This window comes from Papio anubis, chromosome 14 (assembly GCF_008728515.1).
Source record: "Papio anubis isolate 15944 chromosome 14, Panubis1.0, whole genome shotgun sequence".
Taxonomy (NCBI): Eukaryota; Metazoa; Chordata; class Mammalia; order Primates; family Cercopithecidae; genus Papio; species Papio anubis.
The window spans coordinates 90,534,957-90,543,122 of NC_044989.1; the positions used below are offsets into that span (position 1 = coordinate 90,534,957).

General features: G+C 35.5%; 1 long non-coding RNA gene across 1 annotated transcript in view; it reads right to left on the bottom strand.

Annotated features, from left to right (window-relative positions):
- The window catches only part of LOC110741121, a 28,969-nt gene extending 24,913 nt beyond the window's left edge, over positions 1-4,056 (bottom strand). Inside the window, exons 1-2 of the long non-coding RNA XR_004178337.1 lie at positions 2,149-4,056; positions 1,158-1,349 (exon numbers count right to left, since the gene is read on the bottom strand). This is a non-coding gene — a long non-coding RNA (uncharacterized LOC110741121). The remainder of the gene's footprint in view (positions 1-1,157; positions 1,350-2,148) is intronic.
- Positions 4,057-8,166: the final 4,110 nt, after the last annotated feature.

The following is an 8,166-nucleotide window of genomic DNA, read 5'->3' on the forward strand; positions in this document are numbered from 1 at the left end:
GTGTATATATATGTATATATATTTATTAGTCAGGATTCTCAAGAGGGATAGAACCAATAGGATATATATATATTGGATAGAACCAATAGGACATATATATATACAACCAATATATCCTATTGGTTCTATCCCTGTTGAGAATCCTGACTAATACAGCCTCCCAAAATGCTGACATTACAGGAGTGAGCCACATCCACCATGCCCAGCCCCAAATTCATAATTATACAACAATGGGTCCAGAGATCAGGGCCTGGGTAGGATGCAGCAATAAGACAACAGATGGTGGATGGGGACATATGTTGGACGTGTGGCAGGACATGGCCAAGGGAGCTCATAGGATGGTGTCTATTTTCATGGCTGAGTGTGAGGAATAGTGTGCGGTCAAGATTTTAGGTCAGTGGTGAGTTTTTGAAATTGTTGCTGTAAACCCCAAAAATCTGACCCAGGTCTCAGTTAATTGAGAAAGTTTATTTTGCCAAGGTTGAGGACACCCACCCATGACAGAGCATCAGGAGGTCCTGATCATATGTACCCAATGTGGTCAGAGCACAGCTTGGTTTTATATATTTTAGGGAGACATGAGTCATCAATCAATATATGTAAGATGTAGACTGGTTCTGCCTAGAAAGGCAGGACAACTTGAAGCAGGGAGGGGGCTTCCAGGTCACAGGTAGGTGAGAGACAAACGGTTGCATTCTTTTGAGTTTCTGATTAGCCTTTCCAAAGGAGGCAATCAGATGTGCATTTAACTCAGTGAGCAGAGGGACGACTTTGAATAGAAAGGCAGATTTGCCCTAAGAAGTTCCAAGCTTGACTTTCCCAGCTTAGTGATTTGGAGGCCCCAAGATTTTTTATTTTCCTTTCACATTTCCCCTCTTTTCTTTTTTAAAATATTTTAGAGAAAGCATTTTAGAAGAAAATAAGTCTCTGGTCATCTGATTGCTCAAGGCTAGGATGGTTTATTCCTAGACAGGTAGGTTCTGAGTTATTAGGAAAGTTCATTTTTAGCAGGTTGTGAAGTTTCATGTCCTATGAAGAGAAAATAGGGGAAGGAAAGGAGAACAACAACAACAAACAAAAGAACAATCTGTAAAATTGATATAGGCCACATTCCTCTGAAGTCTATGTATCAGTAGGCAGATATGAAAGTGGCTTACGTATGTAAATAGGTTGCCATTCTTTTCTTCTGAAGATTAAGTTGTCTAGCTTCAGTTTGCAGGGCTTTACAAAAGCACAGCTTAGTTTTCAGTGACTCCAAATTAGGAAAAGTGGAGGTGGAAAAGAAGAAAAAAAATTGAAAACATTATTTTGAAGACTTACAGCCAAGAAAAATTAGAATTCAGTCCAAACTGTAAAAAATAATAAAAATTGAAAAACATTAGGCAAGATTAGAATCTACCAACAAGTGTACTACAGTTTTTTGAAATACATTTTTTCTCTCCCCAGTTTCCCATTTTTACTAGACAAATCATGATAAGACTGATTTGCTGTATTATACTTGACCTGTTTATTTGTATACAGTGCACCAAGAATAAACATTTTTCATGGACTTTTAAATTGGCTTTGATGTAACTTTTTCTATAGAAGGAATCTCAGGTAAGACTTTTGTAAATCTGAGCCCAGCCATGGATTTGTACTATCAAAATACCTATGAGTTGGGTGAATTCCTCTCCTCTTGAGATTCCAGGATAAACTTTGGACTCCTGGGCCTGTCAGAGTGACATTCTTTAATTACCACAGATCAGGAACCCTGTACAGGGACTGGGTAGACAAGGTATGAAGCTAGTTTTCCCAAGGGGCTTTTATTGGCTCTGTAGGTCAAGTTTGATTCCTTAAAGTAAAGACAGCATTCCAGTCAAAGCCTTGGTAAAATAACCAGTTTGCCCAGCTGTGTTCTGTTACAAATGAAAACAGATTCTTATTGTACTTATGTAAATAATTATATTGCCATAAGTTAAGAATACCCACAAATTGTTTCCAAATTCTAGAGAAATCAGATAGAGAGAAACAAATATGCTCCAAATTGTGTTCACAGGAGTATACTTAATTGTTGAAAGCTGTCAATAGCTCAAAAGAAAAATTTCCTTGACTCTGAAAAACAAAACAAAAGATCATCAACATTTTAAGAAAAAAGGTCAAAAAGATTACTTCAGCATTCTGTTAGTTCCATCCATGAAGTTACTTCCTGTTCTGCTTGATATTCATGAATATTTCAGCACTCCATGAATCCTGAAAGTTTTTCCTCTATTCTGATGTCACAGTTTCCAAAGTTATCAGAAGCCTGCATTCAAGAGCACCCGTTAGAGTTTTATAGCTGATTATAAAACCACCTTTTCTAAAGAGGACCAAAGCAAAACAACAATTGTCCAAGGATGACAAAAAGCTTTAGGGCAACTATCGTCAAAGACACACTTGACGAGGAAATTTGTTACCTCCATGGCACACAATAATTTACCATAACAATTATAATTATTACTGATAATGTACACCAAGTCATATCAGAATTATAGGAGTTTCCCATAATGTTAGAACACATACCAGTAACATATTTATACAAATACAGCCCAAACAAAACCAAATACTATTTCATATTTGACAATGGTTCCTGTAAAATCTTTATAGCAAATAAGCCACATTATGTTATTTTTTTTCTTTTTTGGACTTTAGGGAACCTCGTATCTTAAAGGATTCATTAGGTCAGAAAAACACATAATTTATAGTTTGATTTTGGAAAGTTTGTCAAATATCAAAGGTTTAAAACACTTGTTGAAAGATCATTGTAAAATAAGTCATTCATTTGATCAAAGTGATAACTAAAGAATTTTCAAAAAAAAAAAAAAAGTGAAAGCCTTCATTCTTTCAGAGAGGAGACTTAATTTTCCAAATAATAAGCCCTTAAAAAAACAGCATGAAGCCAATTAAATTTGTTTTTCAAAATTGTATTAACAATCTATGAAATTTTTATCTTGACCATAGCTATAACTTTCAGAAGCCTTTTATAACCTCCATAACCTTTATTAAGGAGTAGGTTAATGCTTCAAGAAAACCTTGTTAATCTGATACAGGGGTCCATATGCTGATCTTGCATCAGTGTGCCGTTGACATTAATTATTATGATTAATTTATAGAGAAATCGAACTTATTTTATCTCTCAAAATTGGCCCTTACAATCTCACACACCCACCTCTTCCAATATAGTCCCTGGGCTTGAGTTGAATAGCTTTAATTTCTGGCTCTGTGTTTCAAGAATGCAGTTTATTTTGATTGGCATCTTCTACCAGTCCTGAAGATGAGCCTTTAATTGCTGTCAGTGTTTAAGATTTAGCAGGACTGGTCCTTTTAAGACCCAGGAGTCAAGCCTTATAACTCAATGTCACAAGAACTTTAAAAGCACATACATAAAGATACATGAATGTAATAATCATAATTTTTTTAAAAAAAAATTAGTAATTTCAGTGTTTTCTAAGCAAACCGAAACTTAATAATAATGGCATAGAAATTATTTCAATAAAACATAAAATCTGTTAAGCCAGTTACCAAAAGGCAAAAGAAAAGACCTTCTGCAATGCACAGAATACTATGTTGGAAGAAAATACTTCCTTTAGACCTTTAAGAAAACATTGTTAGCATCAGGACACAACAAACAGAATCTGAGGGGAAAAAAACGTATATGAGCTGAAGGAAGTTGAAGGAGGGCATTACTATTTCCCACCCTTTTAGAGGGGAGAGAAAACCAGAAGCAGCAAGATGCAATAAAAACTGAGCTTTAGGTTAAAAAAACTTCTTAAGTCTCTTATAATTTACTAAGAGTGAATCTACTCCTTAAGAAAATTTCATCATTCTAACCAATTTTTTAGTGTATAAGTAGTTTTTTAACATCAAACTCAATCTCTAGAAAGACCATTATAATTTCCCTTTAATTATAGACAACTTGATCATATAAAAGTTTTTTAAAATAAATCCTCTTATTGTGACTTACACAGACTATTTGTAACATGCTTGGACTTTCTGGTTTGTCCTGAACATCCCTTTCTTTCTTTCTTTTCTTTTTATTTTTTTTCTTTTTTTTTTTTTTTTTTTTTAATTATACTTTACATTCTGGGATACATGTGAAGAATGTGCAGGTTTATTACACAGGTGTACATGTGCCATGGTGGTTTGCTGCACCCATTAACCTGTCATCTATATTAGGTATTTTTCCTAATGCTATCCCTCCCCTTGCCCTTCACCCCTTGACAGGCCCTGGTGTGTGACATTTCCCTCCCCAAGTCCATGTGTTCTCATTGTTCAACTCCCACTTACGGGTGAGAACATGTGGTGTTTTGTTTTCTGTTCCTGTGTTAGTTTGCTGAGAATGATGGCTTCCAGCTTCATCCATGTCCCTGCAAAGGACATGAACTCATTCTTTTTTATGGCTGCATAGTATTCCATGGTGTATATGTGCCACATTTTCTTTACCCAGTCTATCATTGGCAGGCATTTGGGTTGGTTCCAAGTCTTTGCTATTGTGAATAGTGCTGCAATAAACATATGTGTGCATGTGTCTTTATAGTAGAATGATTTATAATCCTTTGGGTATATACCCAGTAATGGGATTCCTGGGGCAAATGGTATTTCTGGTTCCAAATCCTTGAGGAATTGCCACACTCTCTTCAACAATGGTTGAACTAATTTACACTCCCACCAACAGTGTAAAAGCATTCCTATTTCTCCACATCCTCTCCAGCATCTGTTGTTTCCTGACTGTTTAATGATTGCCATTCTAACTGGCATGAGATGGTATCTCATTGTGGTTTGATTTGCATTTCTCTAATGACCAGGGATGATGAGCATTTTTTCATATGTTTGTTGGCCACATAAATGTCTTCTTTTGAGAAGTGTCTGTTCATATCTTTTGCCCACTTTTTGATGGGGTTGTTTGTTTTTTTCTTGTAAATTTGTTTAAATTCCTTGTAGATTCTGGATATTAGCCCTTTATCAGATGGATAGATTGCAAAAATTTTCTCCTATTCTGTAGGTTGCCTGTTCACTCTGATGATAGTTTCTTTTTCTGTGCAGAAGCTCTTTAGTTTAATTAGATCCCATTTGTCAACTGGCTTTTGTTGCAATTGCTTTTGGTGTTTTAATCATGAAGTCTTTGCTCATGCCTATGTCCTCAATGGTATTGCCTAGGATTTCTTCTAGGGTTTTTATGGTTTTAGGTCTTATGTTTAAATCCTTTTTTTTTTTTTTTTTTTTTTTTTTTTGAGATGGAGTCTTTGTTTGTTGCCCAGGCTAGAGTGCAGTGGCATGATCTCCGCTCACTGCAAGCTCCATCTCCTGCCTCAGCCTCCCGAGTAGCTGGGACTACAGGTGCCCACCACCACACATGGCTAATTTTTTATATTTTTTAGTAGAGACGGTGTTTCACCGTGTTAGCCAGGATGGTCTTGATCTCCTGACCTCGTGATCCACCTGCCTCGGCCTCCCAAAGTGCTGGGATTACAGGCATGAGCCACTGCGCCTGGCCATGTTTAAATCTTTAATCCATCTTGAGTTAATTCTTGTATAAGTTGTAAGGAAGGAGTCCAGTTTCAGTTTTCTGCATATGGCTAGCCAGTTTTCCCAACATCATTTATTAAATAGGGAATTATTTCCCCATTGCTTATTTTTGTTAGGTTTGTCAAAGATCAGATGGTTGTAGATGTGTGGTGTAATATCTGAGGCCTCTGTTCTGTTCCTTTGGTCTATATATCTGTTTTGGTACCAGTAGCATGCTGTTTTGTTTACTGCAGCTTTGTAGTATAGTTTGAAGTCAGGTAGCATGATGCTTCCAGCTTTGTTCTTTTTGCTTAGGATTGTCTTGGCTATATGGGCTCTTTTTTGGTTCCATATGAAATTTAAAGTAGTTTTTTCTAATTCTGTGAAGAAAGTCAATGGTAGCTTGATGGGGATAGCATTGAATCTATAAATTACTTTGGGCAGTAGGGCCATTTTCACAATATTGATTCTTCCTATCCATGAGCATGGAATGTTTTTCCATTTGTTTGTTTCCTCTCTTATTTCTTTGAGCAGTGGTTTGCAGTTCTCCTTGAAGAGGTCTTTCACATCTGTTGTAAGTTGCATTCCTAGGTATTTTATTCTCTTTGTAGCAATTGTGAATGGGAGTTCACTCGTGATTTGGCTCTTTGTTTGTCTATTATTGGTGTATAGGAAGGCCTCTAATTTTTGCACATTGATTTTGTATCCTGAGACTTTGCTGAAGTTGCTTATCAGCTTAAGGAGTTTTGGCGCTGAGACGATGGGTTTTTCTAAATACACAATCATGCATCTGCAGAGACAATCTGACTTCCTCTCTTCCTATTTGAATACCCTTTATTTCTTTCTTTTGCCTGATTGCCCTGGCCAGAACTTCCAATACTATGTTGAATAGGAGTGGTGAGAGAGGACATCCTTGTCTTGTGCCAGTTCTCAAGAGGAGTGCTTTCAGCTTTTGCTCATTCAGTATGATATTGGCTGTGGGTTTTTCATAAATAGCTTTGAACATCCCTTTCTTATCCAGTCACTTTATTCTAGGACAAAATTTATCATACAAGATTCTTTCTTTCCTAAAATTATTTCTCTTTAAGCTTTCTTACCAAAAAATACCACTTTATTTCTATAATTTTCTTTATATTTCCCTTATTTCCTCATTCCTTTTACCTTGTTTTATACATAACTTTTCAATACATTTTGAATTAGATAAAAATTATTCACCTTTTTAAAAGGACACTTTTTTTTTTAGAAAGAATGGTTTCATACAATATGTTTTTCTTGGAAAATACCGGAATAATGAAATACTTATTATTTAATTTAACTTTATATTCTCAATTATGACGAGTTTGTCCACAAATATTTATCCCATTACATTTACCTAATTATTTTATTTTAACTGTTTACCTAGATTATTTATGAAAACTGTGATAGCCATCATTTAAAGTTATGAAACTGCCATAACTGAGACAGCAAAAAAGATCTGAGCTAGCTGACTCCATCTTGCGTCTAGCCTCCAAACTGTCCTCGTTCATGCCTGGGCGTAGGCTGAACTAACTTTGGGGGGAACTTAGTTATAGTTTAGCTTTGAAACAAAGATTATAACAGTCCTTTTCCAAAACAAACCTCCTTCCTGCCTTTGGACTAGACTGCGTAAAGCCATAAGGTTAGAAGTTATGGTAATTTTACTAAATAATGCAAGATGTAGCTATTTTCATTAAACCAATATTAATGTCTTATTTATTAAAGATTAAACAAGCAAAGATCACTCTGTTTTGGGCTGGGTTTATAGTTTTGTAACCCCTATGCCAAATTTTGACATCTTATGGTATTTGACAGGGATAAGTATAAAATTGCTTGATTAATAAATCCAAACAAAAATGTATGCTGGCAATTATTTTTTTTCAGGGCAGTCATTACTTAATTTTTAAAACTCTTATTTAAATTTGCAATATTTTAAATCAACATCACTTAAAGTAGTAATCAACAGAGGTTAGGAGAACATAACAATACTCTTTCTCTTAGAAAATAACAGCAAAAATATAATTTTTTACAGTTTTTCTCCCAAAGTTTTATCTGCAGTAACATGCCTTACTCACCTTTACAATAGGTTTGTTGTGAGAATCATGTAATGTAAACACTGGGCATTCTATGAAACATTTTTAAACTTCTAGTTTACACCCTACTGACTCTTATTCAAGTGTTTTTTAAAATATACTTTAAAAACTGGCCAGGCGCAGTGGCTCACACCTGTAATCCCAGCACTTTGGGAGGCCGAGGCAGGTAGATCACAAGGTCAGGAGTTTGAGACCAGCCTAGCCAACATAGTGAAACCCCATCTCTACTAAAAATACAAAAATTAGTTGGGAGTGGTGGTGTGTGCCTGTAGTCCCAGTTACTCAGGAGGCTGAGGCAGGAGAATCACTTGAGCCCAGGAGACAGAGGCTGTGGTGAGCTGAGTTTGTGCCACTGCACTCCAGCCTGGACAACAGAGCAAGATTCTCTCTCTCTCTCTCTCTATATATATATATATATATATATATATATATATATATATATATATAGTATGCATTTATTTATTTAAAAAACTGTTCTTCTTTTCTTTCTAATACTTTTATAATTTCCAAGAGATTTTAAGGATCTTGAGAGAACATT